The 21,645-nt window shown below is 36.8% G+C and overlaps 1 long non-coding RNA gene across 1 annotated transcript; it reads right to left on the bottom strand.

Annotated features, from left to right (window-relative positions):
• Positions 1 to 1,689: 1,689 nt before the first annotated feature.
• On the bottom strand, positions 1,690 to 20,780 carry LOC116421071. The gene is made up of 3 exons (XR_004231394.1): positions 20,681 to 20,780; positions 2,236 to 2,341; positions 1,690 to 2,138 (listed from the first exon to the last, which is right to left on the bottom strand). It is a non-coding gene; the product is annotated as an uncharacterized LOC116421071 (long non-coding RNA).
• Between the last annotated feature and the right edge of the window lie 865 nt (positions 20,781 to 21,645).

Below are 21,645 nucleotides of genomic sequence, written 5' to 3'. Positions count from 1 at the left end.
AATATGTTTTGCATGATTTCACATAAATGATGGGTATCATATTGCTTGCCTTCTCAATGGGTTGAGGAGGGGCTGAAGGAAGGGAAAAAATTGGAAACTGAAAATTTAAAAATGAATGGTAATTAAAAAAAAAAAACCTGACAGTTTACAAAAGGAAAAAAAAAAAGGAACCTTGGCAGGATAGGCATTATATGTATTTTATTACCATTTTATAAATAAGAAAAAGGAATATTTAGAAAGCTTAGCTAATGAATGCTGTACGAGAAGACTATGAACTAGAGGGTGCAGTGTCTTTAAGCCTGCAAGAACTAAGTGTTTAATTTTCAGTTTGAGTATTTCCACCTAGGAAATCAGTCAATGGCTATAAATTAGGACTTGATTTATTGCTTTTCTTTGGCAATCAGGGTCGAGTGATTTGCCCATGGTTATACAGTTAATAAATGTCAGATGTCTGAGGCTACATTTGAATTCAGTTCCTCCAACTCCAGCCTTGATGCTCTATTCACTGAGCCACCTAATAGCCCTTGATTTATTGTTTTGTTGATTGTTGAAACTTAAAAAATGTCAAGAATTCAGGTTATACTTAAACTGTTCATGCATATTTTTTCACCCGGAGCATTAAACATTCACCAGCATGCTATTTGAACTCAGGTCTCTCTCATACTGAGTCCACCTTTCTATTCCCTAAAACAAGTTTCCTCCCTGATCATTTAATTTCAGTCAATGGTTGTTTAATTTTTCTCTTCCATTTCATTTCTATACACCTTTAAGTCCTGAGACTTCTCTATTTTCCTTGTTCCCAGCTCACTAAGTATTGGTGGGCAGGAGAAGATCTTAAACGCTAATTAATAGGTAGAAATAATATGAAAAGGCATAGAAAGGTCTCACCTGTGGGGTGGCAGGGTGGGAAGTAAGTCTCAAGAGCGGCAAGGTGAGGCTTGTTTCTATTTCAGTTGAAATGAGGTGTTTGGTGGATAAAATTAGATTGAATTGGAAGAAATCATTGATACCAGTGCTCTGAAAAAGGAAAGTAGAATTCTCAAAATGTTTGTGCCCATATTTAATGTAATGCTTGGAAATACTCTCTCATAATTTGTCAAGCACAATTTTGAAACATGCACTTATGGAGGTGACTCTGAGCTGCTTTTCTATGCGGTTTGTTCTATTATAGATATAATGACAGCAAGCACAGATCTGTACCTCGCTATTATTTATTTATGGGGCCGCAGGGCTGCGCAAGCAGAAACTACGGTGCCTAGTAAAATCTTTCACTCCCATCTTAAATAAAGGGAATATTTGAGATAGGACAGTAATTATTCTCTTCATGTTAAGATTTTTGCTTTCCAATTAAGGCTGAAGCAAAAGAAAAAAATAGAGTTACTTTGATACTGGGATACCTCTTAAGCTTTAAAATTCATGAGCTGTGTGACCTCACACAAATATCTTTACTTCTCTGTATTTCCTTTCCTTTAGCTGTAAAATGAGGGGAAGTGGAAGGTTTACTACAACTCAGAAATCTTTTCGAGTTTCAGTTCCCTTCCTTGACCCCCAAATCAGTGTACCTTCCAAACCACAAAGTTATAGGAAAAGGAAATACATGGTCTGTCAAAGAGAATAATATGCAAATTAGTTATTTTTATAGATTTTAAATATACAGACTGCTGTTTATGTTTTTAACAGACTGCAAGCTTGACCGATTGAAGGGAATTCAGTTCTGACTTGATGGCTTGACATTTCAGTGTTGTCGCTCTTCATGACCATTAATTTGTCCTGTGCTAACTTTCAAAGAAATTGAGAGATGAAGATAAAATATCAGGTGTCAGGAAGAGTATGAACTCTAGTTTGACTAGTCAGTAGAAAGTAGGAAGAGAGGCAATGTATGATAAAAAAGGAAAGGTAGATGTGAATTGTTTTATAAGCTAGAATTTTGAAATAGTAGGAAGACTTTGGAGTTTATTGAAAGAGTGATACAGGGTCAGACCTGTTAATTCTGACTGTTTACAACTGCTTAAAGGTATCAAGAAAAATTGCATCTCAAGACTGTCAACACGGTTGGCAAAAACAAATGGTAGTTAAATGTTTTCATACAGGCATAATCTTCATTGTCTCCCTTCTCCAGGACTTCAATGAATTTCTATCTGTAAATAGAAGGATATAGAGACATATTTACAGAGTAAAGACTATATAAACTATTAGTACAAAGTTGAGTGCCTCAATATTTCAATACAAATGTACCTGTGTTTTCAGTGCTGTAGGCACTGTAGGTGATCTTCATGAATTGCTGCATTCAAATATATCTCCCTGTGGAGAGCCTTCTGGTGGTAAGCCCTTATGCTCTCTTCTAGATTGGATATGAAAGAAAAAATGGTTAATAACCAATTACTAACGTGGGGGAGGTGGGTTCAAGTTTTTTCCCTTTCTATTTCCTCACTTAGTTAACTAGATGACTAAACTAACTAACTAAACTAACTAAAGTAGCCATGAAGGACAGAGCTGATGATGAGATGAAACTAGAAGACTTTCATTTTCATTGAATGCTAAAGACTATCAAGGTGGAATTCTTACTGTAAGCCCACCATTGTTCTATTCAGGTTAAGAGTGGGTGGGGAATAGATCCTTTTGTCAAGCTTGCCAAGGTGAAAATGGTCTGGGCAGGGATGGGTCCCTTAGTCCTAGAGTGACATAATTAAAGTTATATCCCAGTCCCTTCCCCCCAAAATCCCTCTTTGAATAAGCCTGCCTGTCATTATAATGTTCATTCTCTAATTAATTGTTAATCAATCAGAGTTAATTTCCACTTGTTAGAAACACCCATTCTTCCAAGGATATTTAAATACTCAGCAGCCCCCAAGGTTTGTCTTGTCTTTTGAGAGTGCTACTGACCTTATTTTTATTATTTGCTAGCCATGACTAAAATATTGTTATAAATTACGTAGAAATTATATCTTTCAGACCTTTCATTTGTCACAAATAATTGTCACACACAATTATCAGTCTCATACTTGAAGACTTCACATATACTTCACATATGCATACTATCACATTGTAAAGAATTCAGGGTAACTTTACTATCCTAGAAAGGCATTAGAAGAAGAGTTTTCTGAAAAATATGTTTGGTATAGATATAGATATGGTTTTAGATAAAGGTATAGATAGAGATAGGAATAGATATAAAAATCTATATAGATAGATATAGATATAAAAATGAATATAGAGTTGGATGGACATAGATATATTGATTATACTATAGCTGTAATAGATGTACCATATTATTGGTATACATAAAATTTACATATTATAGTTAGTATAGATATAGAATACAACATATCATACATATAGAATAAATACAACTTTCTCCAATAAATTCCTTTTGTAATGTTCCTCTACCTGCAAATGTGTTTGTTGTTGTTCAGTCAGTCTTATCTACCTCTTTGTAACTCTATGGACCACAGTATGGTAGGTCCTTCTACTCTCCACTATCTCTTGAAGTCTGTTCGTGCTTATTGTTTCCATGACACTTATCTATCCATCTTATTCTCTACTGTCCTCTTTTTCTTTACATTCAATCTTTCCCAACATCAGGATCTTTTCCAAGGAGTCTTATCGTCTCATTATGTGGCCAAAGTATTGATGTTCTAGTGAATAGCCTGAATTAATTTCTTTTAAGTATTGGCTGATGTGATCTCCTTGCTGTCCAAGAAACTCTTAAAAGTCTTTTCCAGTACCATAGATTGGAAAGCTTTGATTCTGCTGCAGCACTCAGATTTTCTTACAGTCCAATTCTCACAGTCGTGGAAAACCATAGCTTTGACTATACACACATTTGCTAGCACTATGATGTCTCTGTATTTTAACATGCTCTCCAGATTTGCCATTGCTTTTCTTCCAAGGAACAAGTGTCTTAATTTTATGGCTGCAGTCACTGTCTACAGTGATTTTTAAGCCCAACAATGTAAAATCTGACATTGCTCCCATATCTTCTTCCTATATTTTCTAGAAAGTAATAGGACCTGTTGCCAAGAGCTTGTTTTTTTGATGTTAAGCTTCAAGTCAACTTTTATAGTCCTCTTTTACCTTCATCTTAATTTTTTAACTTTCTGACATCAGAGTAATATCATCCACAGATCTGAGATGGTTGATATTTCTTCTGGGAACATTAATTTCAATTTTTGATTTGTCTAGTCTGGCATTTTGTCTGATGTATTCTGCATATATAGGGCCTTGTTATATGCCTTTCCCAATTTTAAGCCAATCAGTTATTACACTTGTGGTTCTAACTATTGCTCCTTAGCCCAGGTTCCTCAGGAGACAAAATGATTTGGTATTCCTATCTCTTTGAGGTCTTGCCACATTTTATTGTGATCCACAGAGTCAAAGGCTATAATGTCATCAATGAAGCAGAAACAGATTTTTTGTTTCCTGATCCCCTTTCTTTCTCCATTATTCAGTGATTGTTGGCATTTTTGTTCTCTATTTCCTCTGCTTCTTCAGAAATCACCCTGCTCTTCTGAAAATTTTCAGTTTACATATTGCTGAAGGCTAACTTGCAGAACTTAAGAATAACCTTTCTGGCACATAAAATATGTACAAGTATTTGGTATTTTGAACATTTGTTGGCATTGCCCTTCTATAGGATTGGAATTTTTTTAAGATTGATTGAATATTCTTATGAAGGACTTATGATAAATAATGCTATTTATTCCCAGAAAAAGAGGTGGTTGTGTCTGAATATGGACTAAAGCATACTTTTTTAAACTTTTTTTTTCTTGAGGGTTTTGGGTTTTTTTTTGGGGAGGACCTGTGGGGTTTTTTTTAGCAACATGACTTTTATGGAAATGTTTTGCACAGTTTCACATGGGTTTCCTCATTGGAGGGGATGTGTGGAAAGGAAGGAGGAGAATCTGGAACTCCTTCTTCCTTTCCTTCCTCCCTGCCTCTCTCCCTCCCTCTCTCTCCCTTTTTTCCTCCTTCATCTTGACGAAGGGAGCCCCAAAAATCTCTCTCACTCTCTCTCGGACTTTGGGGGGAAAGCTTGGGAACTCCCTCAGAGAAGCTCTCCCCTGAGAGACCCGCCCCAGGGAATCAAAGTGGTTTCATTCTGTTATCTGGTGGGACTAGTTGAGTCCAGGATCACAACTACTTAGCCAGAGCTGGAGATTCCAGTCCCATTGAATTGGAAATTAACTCATAGATACTCATTCAATTCCAAGATTTTCTATTCTGATTCCAGCTCAAACTGCTCCCAGCCCCCACCAAGAGCAACCTCCAAGTTCTAGCCAAGGCTTCAATTATAAAAAGAGGCAACTTGAACCTCAGTCCTTGCAGAGGATCTAACATGCCATGCCATGCTATGCCAAGGAACCTCTCTCTCCCCTTGGCATAGCAGCAACCTCTGCCCACTGAAAAGATAGTCTCTTTCAGCGTTACTCCCTCTTTCTCTCTCTCACCTATTTCCCTAACAAGACTTTATACCTCTCTGTTGGGATTTCTCTGCTAGAAACTGTCTCTGCCAGGACTCTGCCATTAGAAAAATTATATCCCTCTGTTGGGACCTTGCCACCAGTCTTTCTATTCATGCATAAAAAGGCTAACTTCCCAATGCCAATAATAAACTTCTTTTGCCAGTCTAGCTTTTTGGGTTTATAAATTCCTTTACAAAGGACCTTTGCACTGCCAGAAGGGGTTTGCCACAAGTCCCTGCCCTGTGCTGAATCCTAGAGGGACATAACACTGAACCTGACCTCCAGGAACCCCAAATCTTTTCATTTGGTTCTCTGAACCCCAAACCTACCACTAACCTTTCCAGTCTCTCATTCCTTCCTCCCTCCCTTTCTTCCTCCCTTTCTTCCCTCCCTCACTTCCTCACTCCCTCCTTTCTTCCCTCCCTCCCTCCTTCCCTTTCTCCCTTCCTTCCTTCCTTCCTTCCTTCTGTCCTTTCTTTCTTCCTTCCTTCCTTCCTTTCTCTTTCTCTCTCTCTCCCTTCCTTCCTCTCCCTCCCTCTCCTCCCTCTCCATCTCCTCTCTCTCCTTCTCCCTCTTTTTCCCTCTTTCTCCCTCTCCCTCCCTCCCTCCTTCCCTCTCTCTCCCTCCTCCCTCTCTCTCTGTCTCTCTCTCTCTCTTCCTTCCTTTCTACATTCCTTTCATTCATCCATCTATCCATTCATCTATCTATCTGTATATATTTAAATCTGACCTATTCTTCTATTAATATAGAGAATTTTCAGATAAGGAAATTTCCCCTTATCAATGCAAATCAGCAATTTACAGTCTTAGAGAATTGCCTAGGGCTTTTGAGGGGTTATGACTTTCCCAAAGTCAGATTGATGATAACTGTCAGGAATGAGACTGAAACTCAGATCTTGTGGTCTCCAAAACTGTTTCTCTGTGATGCCAAATTGCCTCTTAATTATGTAAATGATACAGGTTAGCACTTATCCAGAACGTTTGGAGAATCTGTAGTCTAACTGCAGTGGATCTAGCTGGTGCAATGGATAGAGCTGCAGAGCTGGAGTTAGGAAACCATGAATTCAAATCAGGCCTCTGATACCTGCTGGCTGTGTGACCCCAGTCACCTCTGTCTACCTCAGTTTCCTCATCTGTAAATGGGGATAATAACATACAATCTACATCCCAGGATTGTTGTGAGGATCAAATAGATAACTGTAAAGTGCTTATCACAGTGCCTGGCACATATCAAATGTTATAAAAATGTTAGTTATTTCTATTGTTACTCATTTCATTATGATCATTTAAAATTATTATAAAGGTTATTCATGACTTCTCAAGTTTTGAAGACTTTTACTATAATAAGATAACCTGAAGGCTATTTCTGGGTCTTGCAGAGCTTCAAAAACTCTGAGCTATGGTCATAAATTCTCATGATACAAGTGGAAAAGGTACTGAGTTGCAATTCTGCTTCATTCTCTTACTACTCATGTGTTTCTGGTAAAGTCACAATTTCTCCACTTCTCAGTTTCCTCACTTGAAAAATGAAGAGATTGAATGAGATGACTTCTAAGCAAATAAATGTATGCAAAGTGGATACTCAGCCTGAAATTTTCTTGATGTATGTATAGTGTATATCCAGGTATGCCCTAACATCTCAAAAATTTTAAGTTTGTATTTTAAATAAATTAGTAAAGTTTAGTTTCAATTTTAAAAAATCTTAATTTTATTTTCTTTATATGCATAAAAAAACTTATCCTTTAAGGTGACTTTCCAATAATTAAGAAAAAATTCAGATTACCTTAATGCCATGTGTTGTCCCTATCTTTGTCTCTAAGTTGCCATCCAACTCTAAACTCTAAATTCTTTTTATAAAATATTTTGAAAAATATTCTGGTTATTTGAGCTTTTTGGTGGCTTGCCTTTTGAATAAGTAGAAATGTATGGTACATACAAGGGAACTCAAAACAAACATTTCTTCTCATTTCTGTTGCAGAGAGAATCTGTTGTTCCATTTTTGTGTACTTTTCCTGTCCTTTGGGCTGTTATGTTATTCAGAGAGAGCAATGTCTGCTGATATAACTGGCTAGACTGTCTCTATTGAGGTTACATGGTCCAGTACCACTTGTATTGAATGCTCAGAAATATTCCCTTTTGAGCTCCCCTCTCTTCAGAAGCTAAACAGGTCCAACCTTTAGCTGTTGTCCTGAGGCCTGGAAATTGTATTATGATGTTCCCAGTCTATAACAGGGCAGCACTAGAGAGCAAGATACCATTTTTTCTTGGCAGCAAAAGCTTTGCATCTCTCCCTACACATCTGTACCTCCCTCTGGAACTACAACTGAGTCCTTCTCTCTGCTAGAAAAGAGGGGAGGGCACTTGTCTTGCAGGTAGATCTATCACTTCTCCATTCCTCTCTTCTCTTTCCACTTTCTAAGGCTTGGTTGCTTGTAGCCTAGACTGCCTGCTTGGTATTCTTGACAGGTCTGTTTACAGGATTTTTCCACACAGAAAGAAGGTTTGAGAGGCGGTTTTATGCAGCATTTATTTCCTTGCTGTGTGGGGGTAATCCTCAGTGGATATATGTTGTGGAAGTAAATTTATACTTTGCTTTCACAGCAAGGAGAGGAGTATATTTCCTGAACTAAATTGCCTCTATCTCCCCATTTTTAAGGCTGATATTTACCCCCCTTGGGATAAGGAAAGAGGGGGATAAAGGAGAGAGAGAGAGAGAGAGAGATGGAGAGAGAGAGAGAGAGAGAGAGAGAGAGAGAGAGAGAAACATCCTAGCCTAGCTTAGTGTTTAGCCTTTGATCTCTGATTCTTAAAACTAAATAAATCTTAAAATGTAATAGCATTTGGGAAACATGGAGCTAGTATATTAGTGTCAGGAACCTGAGGAGATGTGGCACAGAAGTAACCCCCATTCGTCTCAATTGCTCAAGGACCTGAACTGAATGGATCTAGAGACTTGAAAGCCATTGGACCCAATTAAAAGCAAGCCGAAGCAGAAGAGAAACTCCAAGCCAATTTCTCTAGTTTTATGTGACCCTGCATCGCTGTAATCAGGTGGGAGTCTCTGGAATAGTTGATATTATCTCTTCAAATATCATTATTCCATCTTTGTAATAGTGTTCTCAGGAAAATGGAAAACTGAGCTATTTGTCTTAAAAGGAAAGGTTTCTAAAATGATACTGTCCATGACATGGCCACTTCCAGCTCTGTGATTAGATGATTGTACATTCTCGAATTAGACTTATGAAATTTAATAATCAATTAGACACATGTAATTATATATATATATATTACATATAATATATGCCAGTCTGATCCCAGTATTCCTGGGATTTAAGGGGAAGATGGAGGGGAGGATGTTTTGAGGAAGAATTATACCAGTCATTCAATGCTGAAAACAATAGTCCTTTAGTTTCAATTTATGCAAGGGGAAGTGATGTAGCTTAATTTGAGATATTAAATGGGGGAGCACAGAGGATACAAAAAGAACCACAGAAAGATAATGCTGCAGGTTTTGACTTCTAAATCAGGGCAGCAGTCAATATTTACAAAGTAGGGTTACAATTGATACCTCCAAAATGTGACAGAAAAAGACCCAGAATGGTGTTTTTGCTTAGACTATAGAATAATGAAGAGATCATATGGTGAGACTGGATGAAGAAACTGAGTGAGAATGGGAGGAATGTTCATCAGCCCACAGTGTTGGAATCAGTGTTTTCTCTTCCCTGCTCTCTTTATTCTGGTGTCCATGAGTATCAGCTTTTCTTGGCTCATGGCTCTTGTTGACTAAAAGCCCACATACTATGGCATTCCTAGATTGGTGTAGTGAATCAGATCTAACCAGAGGCATCTACCTCAATTATTACTAGGATGTTCTATCTGTGGAGAAAACATGATTGGCAATGAAGACTAGGTCATCACGCTTCAGAAGAATTCCCTGGAAAAAGAAAGGAACTATAGGACAATTAAGTTGTACTATACAGTAAACAACAGAATGAACTGCCTTGAAACTTTGGTGTGAAGAGGGTTATCATTTTTAGAATGGGTGCATTTCAAAATCTTTGATTCCTTTTGAGCTATTAATATCAGAAGAGGTATGAAACAAGGGATGTATCCTCATCAAAGATACTGACTGAGATCATGCAATTGGTCTAAGAGTCCAACTTGAAGAGGAATTCTCTATGCTAATTGCATCAAGATCTGAAACACTGAAAAACCTTCTGAAATCTCAGAGAAGTCTGTTATAAATGTCTACAGTGGAAAAGCCAAGTAGATGAATAATGCTTATTGTCCATAGTGCCCTCCCCATATAATATGTGTGTGTGTTTATGTGTGTGTATACACACATAGATGTATACATATATAATACACATATGTACACATTCATATTTGTGTGTATGTATATATGCATATATATGCACATGCATATATGTACACAATGCAGATAGGGACTTGAAGAGATATGGCAAAGAAGTCACCCCCAGCCATTTTAATTGTTCAAGAACCTGCGTTGAATGGATCTAGAACAGGGCTTCTTAACCTTTTTCCACTCATGACCTCTTTTTGTATGAGAAATTCTTTGGGGTGTGTGGAAGTCTCATTTTGAACATAAGTATATTTTCAATGATGTAATATTAATGTGAATCATGTAATATCAGTTTCCAAAGAATTAAAGTTAAGGATCATTCAAAAGCATCTAGAGATGAATGGTAAACTTGATTAGGCTGCAGCACATTAAAAATAAATAATTAGACAGAAACCATGTGAAACATGTCATCAACAAAATGTTCAATTGGAAAAAAAATTAGTGCATTATATAGGGAGAGCAAAGGATAATCAGTGGATGCTTCCTGGTATCCCTGTGGTATCAGGAGAATGTGTGGAAGATCCATTCCATATTGAACAAAATCTTTTGTGAAGACTGTATGGGAGGGAAAAAGTGAGCAAGAGTTACTCAGGTTGAGCAGGCATAAATGGATGGCTATCTACATCCTTGAAGGGAATTGATAAGATGATAAATACAATGTAATGCTTCCTGGTGCCTGGGAAGGACCACCAAATCATTTGAAGATAACACATTGCAAATGCTGTAACCTGCTCTTATTGATCAGACAATAAGCTCTGTGAAAACAGAAACAAAGACTAAAATGTAAGTAAGTTCTTTGAGGGTTGGGACTGGTTTTTTTTTTTTTTTCATTTCAGCCTTTGTATCATCAGTACTTTATAAATAGTAGGTTCTTATTCAATACTTATTAATTATTATTCTTTAGATGGCACTTAGTATAATAATTAGTTCATAGTCACAGTGATGAAGAATCCTACTTTTCATTTGATAAGCCATGGAGAACATTATATTAGTTTGTAAGAGAGTGAAATATGTTGGAGATGAATTTGATCTTGTTCCAAATATGTCTTTGACCTTATCCTTAGGGTTTTTGATTCCTTAAGCCCATCATGTTGTGTTAGCTCCTTTATGAATCAGAGCAGACACTGTCTTTTGGCGAATGGATGTAAGTTCTCTAGGAGGATCAGGCACAGAAATGTCTCCTTCCCCTCTATTAACATAAAAACTAGAAATTTGATTTCATTTGTATAGGTAACTCCCAGATAGGGTAAATTCCCTCTATTGATGCTAATCAGCAACTTCTCAGCTATTTGTTGTTGCTTCTGTTCTTGTCAGAGATGTTAAGTCATTTGCCTAGGATCACACAGAACTTGACCTGTGGTCTTCCTGGTCTGCCAGTGCTATTCTAAGCTGCTATGTCCATCAAGTATGGCAGAGAATTAGGAGATCAGGAAACTGAGTGCAATCTGGTTCTATCACTGTGACTTTGGACAATACCTTGAACCTTGATTTTCTCATCTGAAAAACTGAAGAGAGCTATGACATAGAGCCTTAATTATGAATTTTGGGACTATCAATAAACTTTAGGAAATGATTCCACAAAGATAATTACAGAAGAATAACTTTGAAAGACTTTATTTAGAAGTCTGACCAATGCAAAAAAAAGCATAGTTATGTAAGATGGATGATGAAGCCCACCATTTACTTCCTGACAGAGAGATAAGGGACTCAAAATGCAAAATGGAACACCTTTTTGGATGTAGCTAATTTACTTTGCTTGAGCATTTATATTTGCTACAAATTTCTGAATAGAATGGAGATGGAGAGAAAAATGCTTATTAATTTGAAAAAATAATAAAATTAAATGTTCCTATGGAAATAAGGCAATAAATGCTTACCATGTGCTTTCATATCAACTTTGAAAAACATGTTCAGTTGGTATAGGCATAGAAATCCAGGAACATGAGGCCTCATGGTAGGGGTGATCATTACAGAAGTTATAGCTTTCAAAGAGAGTGATTCTTTCTAATTCATTGTTGTTCAGTTGTTCAGTCATGTCTGACTCCCTGTACTAGAGTACAGTATCTTGACAAAGATACTGGACTGGTTTGCCATTTTCTTTTCCAGCTCATTTTACAGAAGAAACTGAGGTAAACTGGGTCAAGTGACTTTTTCAGAGTCATACAGCTAGTGTGAGTCTGAAGCTGGATTACTAAATTCAAGCTTCTGCTGAAGGAGTTTATGTACTACTGGTATCCTTGGGTCCTGCCTTCATTATGGAGTTGGATAGACTATATTAAATCAGAATCCCTGTTGATTAGAAAACCCTGGGTTCACATGTGGTCTCTTTCACTTTTATCTGTGTGACTTATGGAAAATCCCTTCCTCTCTTAGGGCATGAGTTTCCTCATATATAAAATGACATGGTTAGATTATGCGACTTTTGGTCTATTTTAGCCTCCAGATGATAGACTGCAAATGAAACCTGAAGTCCTTTCCAACTCTTTGAATTCTATGCATCTATTTTAAAATCCAATAACAATAATAGATAGGATCTAGGGCAGTGCTTTAAACTTTGCAAGGCACTTTACAAATAAATCTTATTTGATCCTCACAATTCTACAAGGGAGCTGCTATTATTGTGTCCATTTTAAAGATGACAAAACTGAGGAAGATAGACCAAATGATTTGCCTAGCGGCACACAGATCGCAAGCATCTGAGTCAGAATTTGAATTTAGGACTCTCTTATGACTGCAGGGATGATAACACTATCCACTGAACCATATAGTTACATTAACTTCTTAGCTTTTATCCCGGTATCAGATCCTATGGATTAAGAAGGGACTCTTCTTAGCTAGTATTAGTCATTTATAGCAAGGAGAGAAAGGATTTGTAGGTTAGTTTAATTGAAAGTGCAAGTGTGAAGAGAGGAGAGAAAGGGGGAGAGAGACACACACAGAGAGAGAGAGATAGAGGGACAGAGACACAGGGGAGAGAGACAGAGACAGAGAGAGGGTGAGGGAAAGGTAGACAGACAGACAGCCAAGCAGAGAAAGACAGACAAAGACACACAGAGAGATAAAGACAGAAAGAGATAGGGGGAGAGCCAGAGAGACATAGAGACACAGAGAGAGAGGGAGAGACAGAGAGAAACAAAGAGACAGAGGCAGGGTAAAGGGGACAGACAAATAGACAGACACACAGACTCCCCCTCTCCCTCCCCAGAACCAGCCTCTGGGTTAAAATGTGTAGGTTGGGGATAACAAAAGAAAAATTTGCCTACTTCAACATTTTACAGAGGCCTTGCTCTTCTTACTGGTGAGTGAAATAAGCATCCTGATGAGGGTTTGCAAATCAACTTCCAAAGAAGGATCAGGCTTTTCAGATGAAGTGGAAATCCAGAGTTGATAAACATCTGAATTTAGTGAATGTGTTTTCCTCAAGTGTAAAAATGCTGAGGAGCTAATGAAAATTCATCTCTGAGCCCGCCTAGGGAGATGATTCTACCTTATTTAAGATTGAGGATAGTTGGAGGAAGGTCGTTCCTTTATAAATCCTGCATTTTAAATTTTCTTGGACTCATTTATACTTTTTCTGCTCTGTGTGTATTTGTATGGTATTTATGGAGCAGGTGTGGGAAATGTGAATGAATGGGGAAATCTGATATTCCTGTCCCCTTTTTGAACCTGTAGGTTTGGGGAGAAGGCTCTAAAAAGGCATCCCAGAGGTGGTGGGAAGAAAACAGGGGCTGGAGATTGTTGTGCCTTACCTGGAAAGGAAAGTATTACCTTGGGGTTTGAAGAAAGCAGAGCTAAGATAGGGAGTAGGATCTGAGGCCCAGAAATGTTGCAGCTGCTCTTGTTTTACACAGCAAAATAGAGATGAGACCAAAATGATGTTAGCTTTGTGTTCCTCACTAATTTTGCTGCCTCTCTGTGCTTTGGGGTAGATAAGGTAAGGAAAAAGACCAAAACTTGCCATTATCACTGAATGGGGGGGAGGAGAACCTGTCTCGGCCTAAAACACACCTCTTTTTTATTTTCCTATTTTGATTGCTGCGTAGGAGAACCCAAACACATCAATGAAAGAGAGTATTTCAAAACACAAAAGAAAGACATGAATAACTCTTATTAAGGTTGATGCTTGCTCCTCTGGGGTGAGGCAAAGTCACTTTCCAGAAAAAATGGCAGTCAAGTGAGCCAGCTAGACAGAGAGAGCTGCATTTTACAAACTCCCAAGAAAATAGGGGCTGTCAGATCAGATTCTATTAAAGGAATGGACATCATCAGCCAGTCTCTTACAAATTCCACCCTGGGGGTATCTAATAATTCCCAAGCTTCTGATCTAATGGCTGTTGGTGCCTAAGAATGATTAGAGGAGGGGAAGGAAAGGAAGATTCTGAGAGGAAAGGAGAGGTCTGAGCGAGGGGTTTCTTCCTCCCTCCCTTCCTTCCTTCCTCCCTTGCTCCCTTCCTTCCTTCCTTCCTTCCTTCCTTCCTTCCTTCCTTCCTTCCTTCCTTCCTTCCTTCCTTCCTTCCTTCCTTCCTTCCTTCCTTCCTTCTCTCTCTCTCTCTCTTTCTTTCTTTCTTTCTTATATTGACCTGGATGCTCCAACTCAAGGCTATGGTAAATATGTGGATAGAACCATCGACTTGGTGTGAGGCCTCTTGGTAAATAAGGTCCAAAGGACATATTCTGCCCCTCCCAGCACCTCCAGCCCCATCCCCCATTTGTGAAGGATCTGTGCTTCTTATCTATCCAATCATCTATCTATCTATCTATCTATCTATCTATCTATTTCTGCTAGTGAACTCGGTGAAAAGATGATATGGTCAGAATTTTTTCTTTTTTTCTCAATATTTTATTTTTCCAAATTTTCATACAAGTTTTCAACATTCATTTTCTAAGATTTTGTGTTCCAAATTTTTCTCCCTCCTCCCCTTACCTCCCCACTCCCTAAGATAGCAAGAAATCTGATATAAGTTAAACATATATAATCTTTTAAAACATATTTCTATATTTTTCATGTACAGAAAAAATCATATCAAAAGGGAAAAAAACCACAGGAAAGAAAAAAAAAGCTTAAAAAAGGTGAAAAACAAAAAACAAAACTATGCTTCAAACCACATTCAGTGTCTATTGTTCTCTTTCTGGATGAGGATGGCATTTTCTTTCCCAAGTCTATCAGAATTATCTTGAATCACCACATTGCTGGGAAGAGCCAAGTTCATCACAGGTGTAGATCTTTTCTTAAAATCACTTTGGTAGACCATGCAGAGGTTAGGCATTGAGAAGGACTTTGGAAAGGGCCTTGAGACACAGACTAATTAGGAGGCTATTTCAATTATCTTAGGAAAATGTAATGAAGACCTCATGTGGAGATTTCTCCTTGTCTCTCTACTTTTTGGGTTGGTAATTCAAGAGTAGCATCTCATTAGAATAACTGGATGGCATGCCATAAAGAATATTAGAGTTGGAGTTAGAAAAAACTGAATTCTCATCCATTTTTAGACATATGAGAGTGGGTTGATGCTGAGTAATTCATAACTTCTGTCTCTCTCAGTTTCCTCAACCATGAAATGGGGATATTAATAGACTGTACTCCCAGGATTATAGGCTAAAAATGAGATAATAGAGTTATAAAGCACTTAACATCGTTCCTGGCAATAGTGGACAATATGTAAATATTAGCTATTAATAAATGTTCACTTACTTCAGGGATTTTTAACTTGGGATTTGTAGATACTCAGGATCCTTTAGATAGATTTCTAAGGGTCTATGAACTTAGGTGGGGGAAATGATATTTTTATTTTCCCTAGTCCCCAATTGAAACAGCATTTTTTTCATTTATGAAATATGTTTGCCTATGTATATACATATATATGTATATGTACATGCATACATACAAATATATTCTTATAGGTGGTCCATTTGCTTTATAAGCCTTTTAAAAGTCCCCATAATATACAAAAAAGATTGAGAACTCTAGACTTAGTTAGAAAGGGCATTTGTATCATGTCCAAGTGAGAGGAAATATGGTACAGTCTAGTCCTGGTTTATTAGATTGTGATTAGATTGTAAAATCCTTGAAGTCAGGGAATGTTTTTTTTTTGCTTCTTTAGACTCAGTAAATATTGGTTGATTGAATGAATTCAAGATTCTGCCCCTGACCCTTCTGCTTCTAATCTGTGTGATCTCTATGGAATTCATTAACCACCCTGGGCCTCAGTTTTCTTCATATGTAAAATTAGGCAGTTGCACTTGATATCCTCTTAATTCCCTCCTATCTCTCAGTCTATGATCCTTTTGGGGAGTAGAATGGGGAAGAGAATTCTTTCATCAAGAGAATTGTTTCCTATTCTTGTCAGTTCCCTTATCGTGGGTATTTATACCTGCCTTCTAATTCCCCTTTCCCTGATCCTTTCCTTTCTTGGGGAGTGAGAATGGAACAGAAAAAAATTACTGATTCTTTTTTTAAATATGTGTAGCATAATCACTTCTCAATATACAGTAAAAAGAAAAACAGTCAAGCAAAACCAACCCACACAGCAACCTGTTCTGTCAGCATTTGAGGTGTTCATCTCCATAATCATTCCCTCTTCACTCTGCCTCCGGTGTCCCTCCTCAGTAATAAGATGAGGGAAGGTGTATTTCTTTAGTTGTCCTTTGGAGTCAATGTCAGTGAGATCATTGTATCTCATCTAAATTAAACTGCTTCACAGTGTTGTTTTCATTAACAATATTGTAGTTATTTATTTCCTTCTTATTGTGCTTTCTTCCTTTTGTATTGGTTCATAAAAGTCTCTCCAAGCTTCTCTGAGCTCCTTATACCCATCATCTCTTATGGAATATCAACAAGAATACCACTAATATCTCAAGTTTATATAGCACTTTAAGCTTTCAAAGCACTTTACATTTACTATCTTATTTGATCTGCACAAAAACTCTGTGAGAGAGGTGCTTTTATTATCCCCATTTTATAGATGGAGAAAGTAAGGCCCATTAATGCTAAATAATATTCCATTACATTCATATGCCACATTTTTTCAGCCATGTCCCATATGGTAGGGATTTACTTTATATTCAGTATTCTAGTACTATTAAAAGTACTGCCATGATAATTTGGATTTTATTTGGAAATGTTTACTTCCCTGCTAATTAGCTATGTTGTCTTTGAACTCTTTGGTCACAATAAAGGTATCTCTGGTCCAAGGGTATGAAGGATTTAATAATGTTTCTTGAATAATTCATAGGATCAAGGATTTAGAGCTGGAAGGAATAGGAGAAACAATCCTGTTCAATCCTCCCTCTTTTTTTTTTTTTTTTTTTTTTACAGATAAGACAACTAAATCCAGTCAGGTTAAATGATTTGCCCAATGCAGGAAGAGGAAAGATTTGAACCGACTTCTTTTGATTTCAAAGTCAGGGGTCTTTTCATTGCACCATGCTGTCTCTCAAACTCCAAATTGTTTGGACCAATTCCCAGATACACTAGGAGCAGGGATAGAATGTGCTTGTCTATTCATAGCCCTTCCAATACTATTTCTGTCTTTCATCATCTTTGCTAACTTGATAGATGTAAAGAAAAACTTCAGTTGTTTTAATTTGCATTTCCATGTTTTTCTTAATGATCTGCATTTCTTTCTTTTCTTTTCTTTTTAATTGTTTGTTCATATCATTTGCTCACTAATCCATTATTCCTTTTCTTTTTCCCTGTACTGCACTACTAAATCCTCTGTGCCCCAACCTATGATTATACAGCTAGGAAGCATCAAGTGACTGAGGCTGAATTTGAATCCAGTTCCTCCTAACTCCAATTCCTCCTGCTCCATTCCCTATGCCACATAGTTACCCTCTCCATTCCTTCCTTCCTCACTCCATGACTGCTTGAATATATTTACATGATGCTTAATGGTCCTAGGACAAAATAAAAGTTAGCCAATATTAAGAGAAGGGAAACTCTTAACAGCTTGATAGAAATGTTTAAACAACAAACATTTTTGTCAGCAAATAGAAAATAAATATAACAGAAGACAAAGAAGACTTTATACATAAGTTCATCATATGACCATCTTTTAGTCACCATAATATCTTTTCTCCAGTTAAAAAAAAAGTATGTTGTTTATATCAAAGGTTTTTTTGGGGTACAAAAATCAAATAATGGCCAATAATTCATAGTAGTGTGGTAGGTTCTGAAAAGAAATACTCAAAATCCCAGGGAATAGAGACTACTAGTGTTCTTGGGGTTCATTTTCATTTGTCATATGTTTAATATTAGACAAATTTCATGGACATCATTTAGTCTCTCACTGAAAAAGAATACTTTGTCTTAAACAGAAAATAACCTTAGAAGACAAGTGTTAGGAAACTATATTGCTTTTAGGTATAAAACCTCAATGAATTAAGAAAGGAAAAGAATAGCACAGCAACCTATTAAAAAGTAATGATTTTCTATTTCTGGATCCTCTCAAATGGGAGGTTAGATATCAAGCTCACTTGAAAGACATAATTTAAGATTTTGTTCAAGACATATGGCTAACCAGACAAAGAGACATTACATTCTAGCCTAAGCAAGCAATAGAAATCTACCTGTATTAATTATTTGATACCATGCTCTCCCTTCTTGAATTGTTCTGGGGTGTGCTCTGTACCTGAATAGAGAGATCTCTATTCAACTCCACCTTTAGGACAGAGAAAAGTCCTTGTTCTGGTTTCAGATAATATCCCTAATACCTTATTTGGAGCCAAATTTATAAATTTCCAGGCAGAAAGGATGATTTATCTCATGTGCATTTCAGACAATTATTATTCTTTTGCTGTTACAGAGAGTCTCAGGCAAAGTTTTTGTGTTGTTATTAGCTCATTTGATTAGTTTAAATTAGCCTCATTTGACTTTTCCCTGTGGATTTCTTTCTTTCTTTTTTTTTTTTTTTTCAGTTGTAACATGAACTGAATAAGAAAGTTTATCTATCCAATTAAAAACTTGAGGCCTAAACCTTTGGAGGCAATGAAATGAAAGATATATGTGTTTCCTGTGAGATGTTTGCTCTAAAGTTTTAGGGCAAAAATTTTAATTCATGATTAATTTAGATTCCTGCAGCTTTTGTTTTTGAAAACAAATTCTTTATGCTTCATATGAGAGTTAATTGGGTACTTCTGAAAGTTGATTCTTTCTTCTTCTTATTCAATTGTTCAGTTGTGTCTTGTGACTGCATAGCCCATAGTATCCATCGGATTTTCTTGGCAACAATACTTTCTTCTCCAATGGATTAAGTTAAGTGACTTACCTAGTAAGATATTAGTAAGTATCTGAGGCTGGATTTGAATTCAGGTTTCTTTGACTCCAGGCCCAGTTTTGTACCTTCTGAGTCAATATTAATAGTAATAATTATTATTATATTAGGTAGTATTTATATAGTAACTATTATGTACCAAGTGCCATGCTAAGCACTTAAAAAACATCTCATTTGATTTTCACAACAACCCTGGAAGGTAGGGGCTATATTATCTCCATTTTATAGTGGAGGAAACTGATGCAAATAGGGGTAAAGTGATTTATTAGTATCTGAGACTTGATCTGAACTCAGGTCTCCCTGATTGCAGGTCCCACATTCTAAGCATTAGACCACCTAGCTGTCCCACTAGGGATAATGTTGGGATTGAATCTGTCAGTGAGGCTAGCACATAGGAGGGGGACTTTGATTCAATGACACTCTGCTAGAGCACACAACTGAGTGATGAGTGTAGCTAATTGTCATTTTTGTGTTTTTGTTGCTTGCTCTCTGTTTACTCTGGTTTTTCACCTCTAACTCCCTGCCTCCCTTCCCCCTAGTTTTTTCTTAATTTAGACACTGGTATTTTCTTTCAATGCCCATTTTTTCCTATGTTTGACCCACAGTAGATTTCCCATATTCTATGTTTTCAGTATTCCTTGGCCTAGTCTGGTGGATGCTGGGTCCTTCTATATGACAATTTTTTTTCTATTCAAAACTTGTTAATTGGGCAGAGGCAGGAGATAAGCCTTCAGAAAGTGGTGAAAATGTTAATTCTAGGATATATGTGCATATCCAAACACATGGATATGTGTATATATGTATAGATACATATACATATACAGGTATAGCTATATATATATATATATATTCATATATGTGTATATATATACATATATATGCATACACAGAGATATAATTAGCCCTTAAATACTTTCATTGCTCTTCTACCAAAAACCCCTCATTTGCAAATTAGTACATTAGTCTGCATTTACACACAGTTTATGTGTGTGTGTATATATTTATTTATATTTATAATGTATGGATATGTAAATGTGTACATAAAATATATATTTTTAAAGATGAAATAAACAAACAACATATTAAGTGCCTTCTATGTAACAAGGACTCTGGTATACAAAGACAAATGTTAAGTACTTCCTGTTCTAAAGAAGTTTATATTTAATAAACAAAACAGTTTGTTTTCTTAGATTGATCCAATATATATCACATAATCTTGTCTCTATTCTTATTGATTTGCTCAGAATTTAGAAATCTTCTTTAATCAGGTCAAAGGCTTATAGCTTGAGTATTGAAATGAAACCGAGAGGCCATCTAGTCTAATCCTTTGATTTTGCAGATTTGGAAACTGAGATCCAAAGAGGATAAGTGCTTTCCCCATGCTCATAACAAGGTAGAAACAGAAATTCAACCCAGAACCATTCAATCCAACTTCAAAACACTGATCATGAAATTTATATTACAAGAATCTGCATCCATGAGTTTTACTGTGCCAAGGACAAGTATTCAGTAAATTATGGTTAACCATATATCATATAACCAGAATCCAAATAGTAACACACACACACATACACAAAACATACCAGGACTTCTGGTATACTCTGAAGTTGTTAAGGAGGAAAAAAGGAACAGAGGAGCTCAGTCTCTTTCAGCTTTCAGCTAGGGAAGCTGGTGAAACTTCTATTTTCTTTGATAGACAGTTTCTAATGCTATTAATAGCTCCATTAGTTTGCTGCCTCTCTAGTTTTCTTTCTCCTGATTTTCCTGTGATTAAGTTCACCCAGGTTAATAGAGAGTTACACATCTGCTTTCTCCAAATATCTACCAAAATTATTTCTCTTTTCTCTTCTTTTCTGATTTCCTCTCCTCAGGGATTGGATGTCAGAAAAAAGAAGCCTCCTTTCCCCTTTAGAAAACTTTCATTTATTTCCCGTTTATATGCTTTGGAAATGGAAGCCCAAGGTAAGGCTAAAGGAAGAGTGTTTGTTATTGGAGTCACTCGATGCTCTGGCCCTTGAGAGATAGAAAGGACATGAGGTTTGTCTTCAAAGGTTTCCTACTGCCTCTTCCAAATGTCTTTTCTATCTGTCTAGACTACCTACCTCTCACTCCAAATAAAGAGTGGAACACACAGACATACAGATACACATAAATGTGCATGTACACATATGCACACCCCCTTCCCTCCCAAACTCCTTTTACTAAGACATGATTCTTTGAACTTACTTCTCTCGGCAGTCTTTTATCTTGGATTTTTTTTTTTTGTCATGTTAACTTTTTCCTGCATCAAAGTTTACTGCTTTCTATCCTATTTCCATGGAATTTTATTCTCAGTAGGCTATACCTATGAAAATCAACTCACTTAACTCACTTAACAAAAATATTAGGGATGACAGAGCTATAATTAGGAATTTTTATAGCTGGGCAAGTATCACAAACCAAATCAGTGACAATTGACATCCAAATCAGGCTTGGGGGAAGCTCATTCCAGCCTCACTAATAACCTCCCACTTTAACTAATTATTCTTGTTATTAACTGTTATTTTTT

The sequence above is a fragment of the Sarcophilus harrisii genome, chromosome 1, assembly GCF_902635505.1.
Source record: "Sarcophilus harrisii chromosome 1, mSarHar1.11, whole genome shotgun sequence".
Taxonomy (NCBI): domain Eukaryota; kingdom Metazoa; phylum Chordata; class Mammalia; order Dasyuromorphia; family Dasyuridae; genus Sarcophilus; species Sarcophilus harrisii.
The sequence above is the reverse complement of the archived record's forward strand: the minus strand, read 5'-3'. Positions and strand labels throughout refer to the sequence as shown.